This window comes from Elephantulus edwardii, unplaced genomic scaffold (assembly GCF_000299155.1).
Source record: "Elephantulus edwardii isolate Elephantulus edwardi_28Jun2011 unplaced genomic scaffold, EleEdw1.0 scaffold00202, whole genome shotgun sequence".
Classification (NCBI taxonomy): domain Eukaryota; kingdom Metazoa; phylum Chordata; class Mammalia; order Macroscelidea; family Macroscelididae; genus Elephantulus; species Elephantulus edwardii.
In genome coordinates this window covers 4,615,059-4,631,728 of record NW_006399952.1, presented here as the reverse complement: position 1 = coordinate 4,631,728, position 16,670 = coordinate 4,615,059, and the positions used below count along the sequence as shown (strand labels likewise).

Sequence of the window (16,670 nt, the reverse complement as noted above, 5' to 3'; positions counted from 1 at the left end):
GAATTCAGCTCCCTGCGAGAAAGTTACCTGTGGCCGCCCAAGTCCGCCACTTTCGGCTCTGTGTCTCCCATTGCTACGATCCGGGAGGACTCCGCGCCGCCCGGCCGCCTCCGAGCTCGGGCCCCATGTGAGGGGCCCCCCCTTATCCCACCTTTCCGGCTAGGTGAGGGCGCGCGAGCGGGCGAGCGAGCGAGAGTGGTGAGGGGGGACTGAAAAGCAGAATTACCTGTAGCTCTTGTTCTGCCATCTCGGGCGCTCTCACACACCTTCACCTGCACAGACTTGAAAGTCCAGTTTCACCAGAGGCTGAGGCTCCAGGAAAAGGGGAGCGAGTTCATTGGATCAAACATGTCACAAGAGTCGGACAAGTAAGTGGATCACACGCGCCGGCTGCTGCTACCACCACTTTGGGCTGATGGCAACTGGTTTGTTATTTTTTTTTTTTTTTCTTCCCGTTTTCGTTTTGGTGTATCCAGACTTTTCCGGATTATGTTTCTACCCTGATCAAGGAGAGAAATTCTGCAAGAATGTGAATGTTTAATCTCTACAGTTTGGGCCTCCTTGATAGTAAAAGTAGTTTTTTGGGTTCCCCCCATTTGCTTTCTTCCCTTACCTCTCAAGTACGACTATGTGGATGTTGACAGAAGTTTGGGGTGATGCGAGTTGGGAGGCCTGTGATCCCCATTCCTGTCCCTTAAGTTGCACCTTCTGCTTAAGGCTTCCAGGGCCATTTGGGGGTTCAGCGGCTATCCTTCCATTGGCCCCAAAGGCCCGTTGGCAAAGCAGGTCTTGGCTGCTTTTGTGTGAACGCAACAAAGAGCTTTTATACTGAAGCACCAACGGCCATCTTCCCGCACTTGGGCCCGAGGGCGCGCGTATGCGCGCCCGCGTGTGCGCCCCCGACGGGCCGCGAGGGGAGCCCGGGGCCGGGGTCGCCGTGCGCCCCCAACCCGGCCCGCGCCCCTCGACCCGCCCCCGCACTGCTCGGCCGCATTACCCCGGTGCCCGCGGGGCTCGGGCCTGTCGGAAATGGAGGGAACTGATTTGAAGCCCAGGGTTTGCGCCTCACTGGGGCGCAGAGGGCCGCCTGTAACGTCTCCATTCGCCCCCCGGGCTCCGCGGGGGTCTGCACTTGCTCCTTCCACCCCCGAACCGACCGCAGACCGCTATCCCTCCGCGGGCGGGACGCCCCTCCACACGCTGCAGCCACCACCCCAGGCGTGGCAAGCGGGAGGCCTCCTCGCGGGGGGCTCGGGCTGGGCCCGGGTGGGGGGTTAGAGTTCCCGCGCCTCGAAGGACCAGCGGGGAAGCACGTCCTTCCCTCCCCGTCGGCGGTCTGCGAGGCCTTCACGCCGGGACGCGCGTGGCCAGGCCTGGGTCCGGTGGCGTCTAGGTGGCCCCAGCAGGCCTGACCCCCCACCCCTGGGCGCCTTTGTGCGAGCTGGGGGAGGTGGGGCCGAGGGCGGGAGCCCCAGGGAGTCGGAGGTGGGACCAGCGGCCTGCTGGGGATTCGGCGGCGACACTCCCTGCCCCCAGCCAGCCCCGGGGCGCGTCCCAGCCGGGGAACTGGCCGCGTCCTATTGGAAGTGCGTAGGGGCCGCCTTTTTGCTTTCCCTGGCAGGTTTACTCTCGTGGTGTGGCCACCTCAAGGGGACCTTCCCGAAGGTGGCTCTTCTAGGACAAGCAAGGGCTCCGTGCTGGGAGGCTGGGAGACCGCAGGCCGCCGGAGGCTTTTCAGCAGAAGTGTAGCGAGACCCTTCCCAAGTTAGGAAACACTGCCAGAGGGAGAGGGAATTAAGTCCAGGGACCTACCCAGGGGTGGTGGGGAGGGGGCATCGTCAAAGTAAAGCTGCTGGCGTGGTAGGCGAAGCACACAGGCTTAAAAAACAGCGACTACATGTTAACACCACGTTACCCACAAAGTCAGTGGCTCACTAGGCATCGGAGGGGTTACAAACCCCAAGAGGGGTAGGAGCAAAGGAAAGGCGGGACGGATGGTTGCATAAGAATAGGCTTTAAGGAAACACTCCTCCAGTTCAAAAACTCAGGTAGCCTAAACAGACATTACAGCGCGCGCGTGTGTGTGTGTGTGTGTGTGTGTATCTTTGTAAAAAAAGTGTATGTGTGTTGTTTTATTTATATCTTTGGTTTTTTTTTTTTAAAAAGATTCTAAATCTCGCGAATGTCGAACAAGACTTACTCTTAATTCTTCAATCAAGGAAGTCTTAATTAACATTTGAGTTGATTGCCTAGTTCTGTGTATAATAAAGCTGACCCAAACAAATTCAGACGAAAAACAGCAGTTTGTAACGAGTTCTACCCTGCACCAGTGAAGACAGCTTACTCACTATGGAAAATAGATTCTGAGTATAGCAATCTGGTTGAGTACTACATAGAATTAATGAAAGGAGTTTCTATATAGCATAATTGTCTAGATTTAATTTTTTGTCCTGGGAAAAGTAAAAGTAACAATGCCATAGTAGGCCTTAACACTGTTGTGAAACGCTTGAAATCAACAATGACTTTTGGATAATATTTTCCAAATTCTAGCCTGGTTCTCTCTTTTTCTTTTTGTCTTTCGTCATACGGTCGCTGAGTTGTCTATGACTCGATGGCACTTAACAACAACATTATTATACTAGTTTATTTACGAAATTAGAATACATTGTTTTCCAGAAGAGATTGTTCCAATTTCCCTTACCCCCATGCCCAACAAATTGTACAACCCCATGATTAATCCTTCCCTCCCCCTGCGCAACCTCTTCCCTCTGCTTCTACCCTTCCCCCTTGGGTCCTTTTACTCGTTCTACAATAATGGTTTTATACAATACTTGTTCTTGTGGGACTGAGTTAGTTCTCTTAATCTTTAATGTACCACTGGATGTGTCTGACAGGGGTGGACACTTGCTTTAGGTGCCTAAAGCTGATGCATTTGTGCCTCCACATGTGTGCATGTGTGTGCTGGATGGAGTAGAAGTGGTCGCTTTAAGAATAAGAGCACATGCCGGAGTTTTGTGACGGAGATAGGGAATGAGTTTTATCAACCTCACAATAAACCTGCTCTAAGAGCCCTACCTGTATTTTCTGGAAACAACCTATAAGAATACAGGCTGTTTCCCCATAAACCTATTGAGCTTTAGGTAACTTTTTGGATAACACATAAAAGATATTTTCATTAACAAGTCTGGACTGAAGTAGCATTATTAACTTCTGGGGTTTCTTTTTGTTGTGGAGTTTTCAAATTGAAGCATTATGTTCTACGATCTGATGCTATCACTAAGTAAAGCAAAGTCTTTTTAGAACATTTTGTCTTTGTACATATTTAAACACTCTCTGATCCCCCTCTTAAATTTTATTAACAATCTATGTCAACAATCATATGTATTAATCCTAGCAAGTCAATGATAGAATAAGAAACTTATTTTACTGTCAAAACATGTAAAATTCAGTCTGAGTGTGTGATCTCTCTCTCTCTTTTCCTCCCTCCCTCCCTCTCTTCTCTCTCTCTCTCTCTCCTTTCTCTTATGTGTGTGTGTGTGTGTGTGTGTGTGTGTGTGTGTGTGTGTGTGTGTGTCTAAGGAGCTCAGTGGCATCATCCATAGTGAGGTGTGGATCATCATCCAAAGCTTCAGTGACTCTTTGGGAAAAAGATGGGCAGTCTGCTCCCATTGTGATTTATATCTCAGAAACACAGTGGAGAATTGATATGAGTTGAAATTGACTCAATGGCATCGATGACAATATATACTTAGAAACTGTCAAGATTGTTGCAACTCATAGACCCTACACAAACAGAACAAAACACTACCTGATAAGCATATGTATTTATTTAATCTGTATATTATATGCAATATATATTTATATAGAAAGCTATATTTTTGTTGTTGGTGTTATAAACCTATATATAGTATATAAATTTATATTTATAGATTTATATATCTATATTTATATATTTAAAAAGGATCAGTGACTACAGCTGTCAATGATTTTGTCTTGCTTGGATCAACAATCAACACCCTTAATTCCAGTAGTCAGGTCAAGGAATCAGAAAATGTATTTCATTGGGCAAGTTTGCTGTCAGGGACCTCTCCACAATGCTGAAAAGTAATGATGTCAGTTTGAGGACTAAGGTGCACCTGATTCAGGCCATGTTCTTCTCAATCAACCTGCTATGCACTGAGAGCTGGACAATGGATAAGAACAACAGAAGAAAAATTGATGCCTTTGAGTTGTGGTGTTGGAGAAGAGTACTGAATCTCATGGCCTGCCAAAAGGACAGTTATGTCTTGGAAAGAGTGTAGCCAAAGTGCTCCTTTGAAGCAAAGATGGCAAAGCTTTGTCTTTTATACTTGGAACATATAGCTAGGCAAAGCGAATATTTGGAAAAGGAGATCTTGTGTGGAAAGATGGAGGATCAGCAAAGGAGAGGATGGTGACTTTAGCAATGGGCTTTAATGCGTCAGTGATGATGAGGCCACCATGGGGTAGGGTAAGGTTCAAGCTGGCTGTTCATGGGGTTGCTATGAGTCTTGCTCAACTCATTGGCACCTAACAACAACAACAACAACAACAAAACAACATATGTGCATAATCTCCAGTTCATAGCGACTGCTACACTGTGTATTCGATACACACCTGCTGTCAACATGTAAAATACTTTGATACTCATAGGCATTTTTCGTTGTTTCAATAAATATGATTGATTTAGAATTATTCTGAAGGATCGGGAAGTTTTCCGTTCTATTTCACATTGGGTTACTATGACTTCAAGCTGATTCAAAGGCATCTAACAACAACAACAACAACAACAACAATAGCAGTGTTTTATAACATTCAGATAACTTGATAGACCACGTCCTCAAGGAGATTATCCTGTAATTGAAGATAAGACAACACTGGGTATAAAGTTCTACTGACTAGTTTTTAGCAGTGCTTCCAGATTTAAGAAGCTGTTTGAGTCAGGGTGGTGGCTGTGTATGAAATACATTGGCCAAAAACTGAACCCAGGTGTTCCAAGTAGAAGACAAGGATTCTACCACCAAACCATCATAAAAACTAACATAATTATTCTCTGCTTATAACCTATTGTTGTTTGTTGTTTGCCATTGAGGCAGAACTGACCTGTAGCTGACCTTCCAGGTGTTCAGTAAATCACACAGGAGATATCATTGCCCAGCCTTTTCCTGCAGAGCAGCTGGTGGATTCCAACCTCATGCCTTTGGGATTGCTGTGCAGCTTTTTACCACTAGGCTACTAGAGCTTTCTTACTTATAACCCATACATGGGCATATGAAAAATCACACAAAATTATACTTGTAAATAGTCCTGGCTATCCAGAGGTAGCAATACCCAGTAAGTAAATAACCAGTCAACACCATTATGGAGCTCTGGTGTTATACCTAAAAGGTCAGCAGTTCAAACTCACCAGCCCCTTCATAGAAGAAAAGACATGATCCACTCTTGTAAAGATCACAGCTTAGGGAAGCCCTCTGGGACATGTCTTTGCCAGATACTATTCGATGAGTCAGAATCTACAGTATACAACAACTAATGTCATTGGTTTCTTTCTCTTTTCCCTAAATTAGCACCTGAGCATGAATGTTTAGCTTTTTTTCTCTAAATGGATTAAATCATGCATGCATTCTCCTTAATTGAGAGACTAAAAAAACCCTCTTCCCTTTTGAGTCAGAGTTGACTCATAGCTGACCCTTCAGCAGCTTTTCCAAAGCTGTAAATCATGAGAGATGAGATTGGCTGTCTTTCTTCCTTGAAGCTACTGGTGTGTTTGAACCACCAGAGAAGTGTGGTCTTTGGGTTAGCAGGACAACTGCTTATGCACCACGCCAGCTGAGCTCCCTTCATTGAGAGCCAAGACACAAATGCACACATGCCAAAAGCCTCCAGGAAATGAGAACAGAATAAGAGGGACCAAGTACAGACTGTGCTTGCTTTGTAACTGACTCTTTGCAAAACTTCGTTTCACCCACCGTCCCTCAGTTTGCTTGTTTCCTGCCTGCCTCTTGCCCTCCTTCATTTTTTACTGATATTAGAATCAACTCAGCAGAGGATTTGAATCTATGACCTTTCAGTTGTCAGCACAGTGTTTATCTGACATGTCACTGGGAGATGGCAGTGGGTTGTGGAGGTAGTATCAGAGATACTACTGACAAGTCAACAGTATCTGGAAAAGGGTTATTGCAAATAGCATGCTTTGTTTAGTTTCTCATCTCTAGTTAACTAAATGTATTCACTGCTCTAATTTTCCTAAGCAAAATGCTAGACTGCATGGTAATCTGGATTAATAAAAGAAAGTTAAAGATAGTTTGTGTGTTTAACAGTAGAAATCTCCCAGTTGGTAGGCTTTATTTTCACCCTGTTGGAAAAAGTTTATAATGAGCACAGAGATTTAATCTTTAGAAAGTCTTATTCATCAGTTTTATCCTCTCCAGATTGTGCATTTCTGGCTGTATTTGGCAGATGCTTTACACCATAAACTAGGACTTCTAAGCTTGGTCCCAGTTTGTCTCTTATGAACTTTATGGCTTTGGGCTTTACTCCCAGGTCTCTGATCCATCTTTAATTGATTTTCGTGTATGGTGTGAGATGTGGATCCTGTTTCAGCTTTCTACAGATGCCATTCCAGTTTTTCATCACCATTTGTTGAAGAGATCATAGTTTGATAGTTTCCCCAATTGATAGGTTTTATTTCCTTGTTGATTATCAGTTGACCTTAGATAGTTGGGTCAAGTTCTAGGTTCTCAATTCTGTTCCATTGTTTTAAGTGCCTGTCATTGTACTAGTACCATGCTGTTTTGGTTACTACTGCTGTGTAGTAGGTTTTGAGATCAGGGAATGCTATGCCTCCTACTTCATTTTTGTTTTTCAGAAGTGCTTTGCTTATTCGGTGTCTCTTTCCTCTCCAAATAAACTTGACAATTTCTCTTTAGATCTCCTTGAAAAACAAATTTGGTATCTGTGTTGGGCTTGTGTTGAGCATTTAGAGTGCTTTTGGTAGGATTGTAATTTTCACAGTATTGAGTCTTCCCATGAACAGGGCACATGTTCCCATTTAGATCTTTTTTTGTGTGTCTTGCATAATGTTCTGTAGGTTTTTTGTATAGGTCTTTTGTGTCTTTAGTTAAATTCACTCCCAAGTATCTCAATTTCTCTTTGGTTATTGTAAATGGTATCGCTTTCTTAGTTTTATTCTCTGTGTTTTCTTTATTACTGCAGAGGAATATCACTGATTTTTGGATATTGATCTTGTAGACTTCAACCCTACTAAACTGGTCCACCAGCTCTAACAGGTTTTTTGTTGTTGTTAAGTCCTCAGAGTTTTCTGTGTACACTATCATATCATCTGCATATAGTGACAGTTTAACCATCACTTTGCCAATATGGATGCCTTTAATTTCCTTCTCTTTCCATATTGCTCCTGGGCCTCCAGAAGAAAAAGACTGAAAACCCAATTACAAAATGGGCAAAAGACATGGAAAGACATTTCACAGGGAAGTCATTCAGGAGGCCAACAGACACATGAAGAAATACTCAAAATCACTGGCAGTATGAGATGCAAATCAAAACCACAATGAGATACTATCTTACCCCAGGAGCAGTGGCAAAGTTTAGCATAGCAGCAAGCAACAGATGTTGGAGAGGATGTGGAGAGGTGGGAATTATCATACACTGTTGGTGGGATTGTAAAATGGTGCAACCACTCTGGAAGACAGTTTGGTGTTTCCTCAAAAAATTGAACATAAAAACTCCATATGACCCAGCTATTCCACTATCAGGAATATACCCAAAGGAAATTAGAATTGATGCACAAACGGAGATTTGTGCACTAATATTCATAGCAATGTTTGACCATTCCAAGAACATGGAAACTGCCCAGATGTCCAACCACAACTGAATGGATTGAGAAATTGTGGTACATTCACACAATGGAATACTGTGCAGCACTCAGGAGCAATGATTTTGAAAAATACTGTGTAACTTGAGTGAGAAGGGGTGAACTAATGCAGTCTCATAAGGACAAATACTGCATAAGACCATTATTGTAAAAAAAAAGAATAACTAGTAAAACATTTTTGGGAACTCAAGGCGAGGAGGGCTGAGGATGGGTAGGAGCGAAATGACAGGGATGCACAGTTTGATTGATGGAGGTGGCGGGGAAAGGAAATGGGAAGCATTTGGGTGAAAAGACAGTGAAATGATGGGCAAGAGCCAATGGTGAATAATTTTATAAAGCATAATGCATGAGAATGATTACATGAAACATGGTGTGAATGAAGAACAATGTGAAACACAGTGCATACAAAGCATTCATATTGATTTGTAAGTGAATCAAATAAAAAAACCCACACACAGTCAAAATCTCCATAGAAATCTTTTAAGCTATTACTTCCCAAACCTGTCTGATGATTAACATATTGCCTAAAACACTTGATAAAACTACAGATCCCTTGAGCTCCAGCGTAGAGTTATTGAATCTGATTTTCCAGGAACAGGGGCAGGGAATCTACATTTAAATAGACGCCCCAGGGATGCCTTATAATTGCACTAATTGGGGAAATACTGTTTTAAATATGTATGCAACATCACTTTATAATTAATTGATATGCAGCTTCTTGGGCGCCTATTTTGTGCCCAGTGCAGGAGCGCTGGTGGCTACTGTAATCTGTACTGGACTGCTAACATAATGATCAGTGATTTGAATCCTCCAACTGCTCCTCACGAAGAAGATGAGGGAGCTTGCCCCCATTAAATTTTATAGCTTTAGAAACCCAATGTGAAATCACGATGAAGAATTAGAAACTACTTGATGGCAGTTGCTGCGGTTAGGTGCCATCGACTTGACTTTGACACACAGTGAGTCTATGAACAGTGGGTCTGCACATCGCCGTGTCCTGCACAATCCCTTCATCTCTGCTGTACTTTGGCCCATTGTTACAGGCAATGTGTCAATCCACCTTGTTGAGGGTCTTCCTTTCTTTCACTGACCCTCCACTTTTCCAGCATGATAGCCCTTTCTAATGACCATCTTCTTCCAAAAACATGCTCAAAATAAGTGAGATGACGTTTTACAACCTTGCCTCTGAGGAGCTCCTAGATGAATTTTTTTCCAGACCTATTTGCTTGTTCTTTTCTAAGTTCATGCGATAGTCTTCTCCAACACTGCAACTCAAAGGCATCAATTACTCGTCTGTTGTCCTTATTCACTATTCAACCTTCAGATGCATAGCAAGTAACTGAAGTGGAAAAATCACTCATGACTTGAAGACATTAAGTGTATTTATCCAGTATATAAATGAAACAAAACCTGTAGAGTTTGATTTTACATTATGGTAACTATGAATGAGCCGAAGGTTTATGGTCCCCTCAAATGGCTTTTGCTCAACTACAGGTTGGTGATTTGGAGCTCCCTGGGGGTACCACAGAAGAAAGGGCTGACAATCTTCTTTTGTAAAGATTAAGCAAACAAAAACCTCAGGAAGCAAAAACCAAAACCTGAACCCACGACGCCCAGCCATTGACTCCGTTCTGACTCATGACTCCAGCCCTCCATTGGCTTATTGATCCTGTGCCTCTCACCTAAAATGAGAACTGTCCCTTCTGGTATGCAAGGCTGTACATCCATCCTATGAGGAGCAAATTGTCTCATCTTTTTTGACTGGTAGGTTGAAACCAGTCTATCAGTCCTTTGAGTTAAAGCTCAATGGCTAACACACAATGCCCCAGGACTCCTTCCTCAAATATTACAGCCATGAGCACCCCATAGTGCCGTTCTATTCTGTAACACATGGGGGTCATCAACAGGTGCAGTCAGCTCAGTGGCAATGTGTTTGATTTTGGTTTAGATAAACGACTTTTGGTGCAAGTTCTCAAGTCCTTTTCTTAAAGTTCTATGCTTCCATTGTTTTACTAATCATGCCCTTAAGGTCAAAGATGATTCTTTTGAGAGATCATATGTTTTCAGAGCTGCTAAAGCCCTGATTTGGAGTGTGCTTCTGCCAGGCCTTTGGCCAATGGCCAAGCTCAGGTTTCACGCTCGATCCCACTCGGTGCGGAGCTGGGCTGGATGTGGATGAACCTGGTCTCTAAGTTTCATTCATAATATGACTTAAAACTAGTGTTTATTTTTCTGGAATCTGAGATATCGCTGCGTTTTTGTAGCATAAAGTCAAAGATAAAGAATTCTGATTTGTTGTTAGTTGTGAGTCAACTGATGTGATGGTATGAAGTTCACAGTTCCATTTCTAGGGTCACTTTTAGTATTGTCCTAATATGACGCTCCTAGGCTTTCTGATTACTTGTAATTGTTATTGTTGTTATGTACTGTCAAGTCTAATGTGACTCACGGTGACTCTATAAACAACAACTCTGAACTTTGGCCTGTCCTGCATCACCCTCATCGTCTCTGACACACTTGAACCTGTGGCTGCAGTTACTGTGTCAAGTCCATCTGGTTGAGGATCTTCCTCACTTTCATGGACTCTCCACCTTTCTAAGCATAATGTTCCTCTCCAAGGAATAGGATCTCCCAACAACATGTCCAAAGTACGTGAGGATGAAGCTTTTCTTTTATGTCCTTGTGTTAGGAGAGGAGCACTCAGGCTGTGCCTTCTCCAACAAAGACGGTTTTGGATTTTTTAAATAAATACATTATTTCCACTTTTTAGGAGACAGAAAAGCCAGTTTAAGATCACTCAGTGGTTGTTCAGTTGTCTGAGCAGAGGGGCTATAGGTCAGCCTTCAGTTGCAGACATTCTATCTTTTGGGAGTACATGAGATGCTAGCACTCAGAGATCAGTCCACCTAAGTGGGTTTCGTGCCTTCTGCCTTGTGGAGGGTTAGAAGTAAACCCTGGAGAGGTTGATGACTGTGTCTCACAATGTCTCCTAAACTCTGCAAAGGGAAAAGGGACAATTGAGACAAGTCGTCAAAAACTCTTTTGGGTAAAATGTTTATTTGTCAGATATTGTACTAAAGCAGAGCATTCACATGAAGAAAGACTAGGAAAAAGGATTGGTCATCCACTTCCAAAATTACAGGTCTTCAAAAACCCTATGAACGGTAGAACACGCTTAGACTAGGAGACTTGAGACTGGAGGCTGAGCACTCATATTGGGAAACACAATTGAAGAGGACAGTGAGAGATTGGTTCAGGATAGGGCAGGGTTCAGAGTTCTTGTCATAGGGTCACTATGAGTTCTAGTTGATTCTATGGCTATAACAACAAGTCAAATACATCAGACATACATGTTGTTTGTTGTTGGATACGACTGAATTGACTACAACTCGTAGTGACACTGTGAATGGTTCGTGCTCTATCCTGTTCTGTCCTCAACATCTCTGTTATGCCCTTTGTTGTAATCACTTGCTGGGGATTTTCCTTTCTTTCATTCACTCTCCACCCTTCCCAACATGATGGCCTTTTCCAGAGACTGGTCCCGACTGACAGCTTGCCCAAAGTAAATGAGATGAAGTTTTATCATCCTTGCCTCTAAGGAGCACCCTGATTGCAGTTCCTTCAAGACAGACTTATTTGTTCTGGCAGGCCATAGGATATTCAGCGTTCTTCTCCAACCATAATCCAAAGACAGATGTTTAAACAATAACCCCAAGTATGTATGTTTGAAATATATAGAGATACAAAAGTTTATTTTGAAGTTAAGCTTTTAAACTTATTTTTAAAAGAAGACTTGGTCCATCAGGCAACTGTTTCAGCTCTTTTTCATGACTTTGGTTTAAGTAGGCATCGGTGTGGTTAAAACATGAATGATTTGGTTAACTGATACTTTGCCTTGCCCTCAGTCTTCCCTAGTCTGAACTAATACCTTCTTTCCCTTGTTCCTTTTTTCTCTCTCTGTCTCTCTCTCTTTCTCTTCCTCAATCTCCTTCCCTTTAATCTTCCTTTTTTTCCCCATCTGTTTCCCTGTTGCCTCTTTCCTGATTTTTCTCCCTCCCACATCACGTGCTGGGAGTTGATGGGTGTACAGTTTCTATGCAGAGATAAATGTGAATCTGACCATAGATGGTGTTTCATTTCTTTACCTTGCCACATTTTTCTAATATGTACATCAGCCCCACTTCCTTGTTACCTGTAGGTAAGATGATGATAGCAGAAGAAGGTTTCTGTTGTTGTTAGATGCCATCAAATTGGCTATGACTCATTGTGACTCTATGAACAACAGACCTGAACCTTGCCCCATGTTGTATCATCTACGTTATCTGTATTTTCTTGAGCTCACTGTTACAGTCACTGTGTCAATCCACTCCCTGACAGCCTCCTTCTCTTTCACTGACCGCCCCTCCCCATCTTTCCAAACATGTTATTCTTTTCTAAGGACTCGTTTTCTAAGGACATGCTCAAAGTATGTGAGGCAAGCTTCACCACCCTCACCTCCAAGGAGCACCCTGGGTGCACTTTCACCAAGATGTATATATTTGTTCTCTTGGCGGTGCATGGAATATTCCGTTCTCTTCTCCAACACCACAATTGAAAGGCAACGGATCAACAGATTGTTCTAACCCTATCTAATTTAGCCCCAGTGAATGTAACTTGCAAAAAAACATTTTCTTTTTAAGTTCTTAGTATAAGGAAAGCCTATTCCTAAATGAACTGGAGTCCTCATTCCTGGCCAGTAACAAACATTCACCTTGGCTTGCTGACACTCTTCCTTTTCAAGAGGTAGTCAGGGATTCCCGCTCAGTTATAAAAAGCTGAATCTGAGCTGCAATTGGTTTGACAAACTTGCCCAGGAAGAATTCCTTAGCGAGTAGCAACAAGCCCCATAGGCATTTTTGCTTTGACACTGAAGGACTAGTGGGGGAGTTGCTTAGTAACAACAACATGTACGTACCTAGGAGTGTCTCAGACAGTTTCATTGCCTTAAATTTAGCTCTCCAAAACTCAGAGGCTCCTGAATTTTACATGTTTCCATTCACTCCACTAGGAGATGATATTTAATGTTAAGTTTTTAATTGTAAATGATAAAATAAGGACTGAGCTGTAACGGGTTAAGTGGGATAGAAACAAGAAAACTTTTCTTGGAGGATTTATTCCCTAACCCTTACTCCATTTATAACAGGAAGAGTGTTAAGAAATCTTGTAGCTTGATGTATTTGGGTGAAGACTGGTTTTAAAAGATCATATTATTTAGGAAACCACATCTTTTGAGTTGCCAGGTACATTTTCAGAATTTTATGGGACAGATTAGAAGAAGCTGTGCGTTTCAGGAGTTGGATGTGTACCTTGAAAGAAACTTGGGGCTATGGAGACTGTTGATGAATTTAAACAGGAATCCCAAGAGTTGCCTGTGGTCATTTTGCTTTGTAATCAATGTGGCAATGAACTTCGGAGGGAGCATTTTTAAAGTGGCCTGACTTCAAATTCACTCCCAAGGAAGGTGTGAATGCAGATACCCTGTGGAGCAGAAAAAAGGGGGTGAGATTTGCAGCTTGCCTGTGTTTGGACAGTCTTTTTCTTTTTTTTTAAATTCGTGTCTCTTTTGACTTACAGCAACCCTGTAGTATAGCTCAGAACTACTCCTCTCGAGAGTCTGCACGGCTGTTCTACTGGCTTCGTCCACTGAGACATGCTCCTAACTGGCTTCTCTGTCACAGTCTCTCACTCTGTGATTTAATCTCCCACGGGAAGTTGCCTGATGGTAAGAAGCTGTGTTGCAATCCCAAAGACATGTAGTGTGAACTCAGCTGCTTCTATATGGGGAAAAGGATAGGCAATCTCCTTCCGTGCAATTTACGGCCTCTGCAAACCAGCTGAAGGGTCAGCTATGAGTTGTTTCTGACTTCTTAACAATGAGTTTGAGGTTTTGCACATATTTTTAGGCACTAGCCCTTAGTGAGTTGTGTTGCTAACTCAATGGCGGGTGTCTCCACCTAATAAGAGGTGAAGGCAGAGTTTGGAATCTTTAAGGAAGCAGACAACGGTGGGTCCCCTCTTCCTCCCATCAAGCAGCTGGTGAACCCAGCACTTAACCAATCAAGGCTCCTTTTTTACTTGCTAAGGTCTCTGCATTTAGAGGTCAGGGAGTTTGGGGGGAGATGGCTTAGAAGAGGTGAAAAGGTTGAAATGAAAGGGAGAGGAATGGAGAAAGGAAAGGAAGAGAGAGACTAGGAGGAAGTCCATTAGTCACGGTTGAATTCCAGTGTTTTTTTCAGCTGAGCCTGAGTCAAGCCTGGGTGGCCTGGGGCTAATTGACTTTCTGAGGAATTGGTTCTGCTTTTAACTGAAGCCTCAGAGAATTTAGAAGAACTTAGGCCAGTGAGTAGCCAACTTTAGCATTTGGAACTAAAAGTTTTGCTCTAATTGAGGAGAAAAGTACCTGATATACTGTCTTCCGTGTTGCACGTCAAGATTGTAAGTATAAGTTGAGCATCTCTAAATTTTTATTAGTTTGAAAAAAGTATTTTTTTTTCTTGTGAGGCAGCTGGGAATAGGGAATACAATTACATATTTACTCCTTAAACCATGCAAATACGTATACAGATGGCCTGCTTAATATTCTAATAGCATTGCAGTGAGTTCAAATGACCTTTCCTGCCCACCTTTTCCCAAATCACTGCTTCTTGTTCTCAGTACAGTGAGTTCCATAAAATAACTACATTCTGTCCTCAAATCCAACTTTTCAAGGAAGCAAGGCACAAAAGCAGCTCCCCACCCCCAAGCTTTCCTGTATTGCCAAACCGTATTAACATAAGATCAAAGGGTGAAGTTAAAGTTGAATAAAATGATCTCTGAGAATAATCACTTTCCTTGGGTCTCCTGGTGGTTCTCTGGAGGGATGGACATTAACATGACAGGCAATGGGACCTACCTCCCACACTCACTGCCCAGCATCCTTTAAAATGAAAGCAGAGACATGGTGATATGATTAAGGTGACAAAGACATGTGGCAGACAGGAGGCGTTCAGTTGTCCACTTGGAATTCAGAAGGGCAACTAGGTGGTGAAATCAGTGGTCTGAGCAGCCTCATTGAGCTAGTCAATAAAGGGTACTAGAAAATGAGTTAAATAGGGTTGACAGGTACTCTGAGAACGCTCACTGGAGACCTTATGATGTGGTCTGACTCTAGACTGGTTCATGGAGTGAGACTGAGGTATTTCTGAATAGATGGGGTGTGATTAACTGTTTCTGAGTTTTGGGGTTTTTGTTTGTTTGTTTTTACATTTTTCCCCTTTCACCTCTTCTATTTTTCTCCTCTCCTTTTCCTTCTTCATCTTTTCTTTGTTGCTTTGTCATCTTTGTTGTCTTTTGTCTTCATCTTCTTCATCTTTTCTTTGTCTTCCACTTCCTCTTTCTTCCTCCTTCTTTTCCTCTTTATCCACTTTCCTCCAGGCCTATCTGGAGACTTTTATTGTCATTGGTGTGCTGGGACTTAAGTGAATGTTTAAGAAAGGTATTCAATAATGTAAGAATAGTAGCTGCAATATCACTTCAATATAAGGTGATATTTTATTCTCATGAGGTTTCCATGAGTGGGATTGAGCTGGTGGCAGTGGCTTACAGCCTCTGAAACCCTGGTGTAGTGCCAGCTGTGATTCTGTTCTTACATGAGGGCACTGAGTTTGAGTTTTAACTGATTCATTTTTTTTTGCTTCTAAACACACAATAATCATTCATTTAGGACATGAATAAAAACTCCTTCTCTGGTATCCTATTGTGTTATAGAATTTGAAAGTCTCTGAAGTCCTTTTTCTCTCAAGTGAGTACTGGAACCAGGGGCTTGAGCCCCTTGAAGATCCTCATGTTAGAGGAATTTTGATTTAGTTGCAAGATTCTTTAATATTAAAATGTATTTGTTATCTGTGAACTATGCATTTTTAGAGCTGCTGCTTTGAAATTTTTTTTTTCTTTGCAATATTGGTGCACACTCTTTGTGGTAAGGATTTGCACTGCCAGTGTAAAGGTCGCAGTTCAAATCTACTAACTGTTTCTTGGGAGAAAGATGGGGAATCTCCTCCCATGAGTTCCTGTGAATTCCTCTCCTTTTACCTCTTGTCTAAGTCAAGTCTTGAGTAGTGCATTCAGTCTCTGGGCACTTTCCTGGCAGCCAGTGAAGTGCAATCCATACAGATCTCTTCTAGTCAGTCGTCTAGATAGCTGCCTTCCAAATTTCCTGTAGACTGGCAAGTATGTCCAGGGCAGTATCTGTTAACTGGAACATGTCAATTGGTATCCCAACAATTGCTGGGGCCTTATTTTTCTGTTAATACCTTCAGTGCAGCTTAAACTTCTTCCTTTATTATCATTAGCTCTTGATCCTATGATACTTTCTAAAATATTTCAGTGTCAGCCAATTCTTCTTGGTACAGTGACTATGTAGTCTTTTGATGCTTCCTGGGTTATTCAAGATTTTTTGCCTATTGTCTCAGTTTTGCAACTCAAGGCTTGAATTTATTTTTCCGTTCTTTCAGCTTGAAAAATGCTGAGTTCTTCCATTTTCATTCTGCAGTTCCAGCTCTCTGCACATTCCATTTTGTCTTCTCCAGCTGCCAGTTGAAACCTTTTGTTCACCTCTTTTACTTCAGCATGTTTTCCCTTCGTTGGGTTTTCTTGATGCTCTAGTGCATTTTTCAGAGTCTTGTCTGATGTCCATTTGGGTTTTTCTTTCTCCTCTGTCTTTGTAATGACTTCTTGCTTT

The 16,670-nt window shown here is 42.7% G+C and overlaps 1 protein-coding gene across 1 annotated transcript in view; it reads left to right on the top strand.

Moving 5' to 3' along the window:
* Positions 1–336: 336 nt before the first annotated feature.
* Positions 337–16,670, top strand: part of GRHL2 (grainyhead-like 2 (Drosophila)) — a 172,057-nt gene continuing 155,723 nt past the window's right edge. Inside the window, exon 1 of the mRNA XM_006897162.1 lies at positions 337–425. The gene's annotated coding sequence lies outside the window, so the exon portion shown is untranslated. The remainder of the gene's footprint in view (positions 426–16,670) is intronic.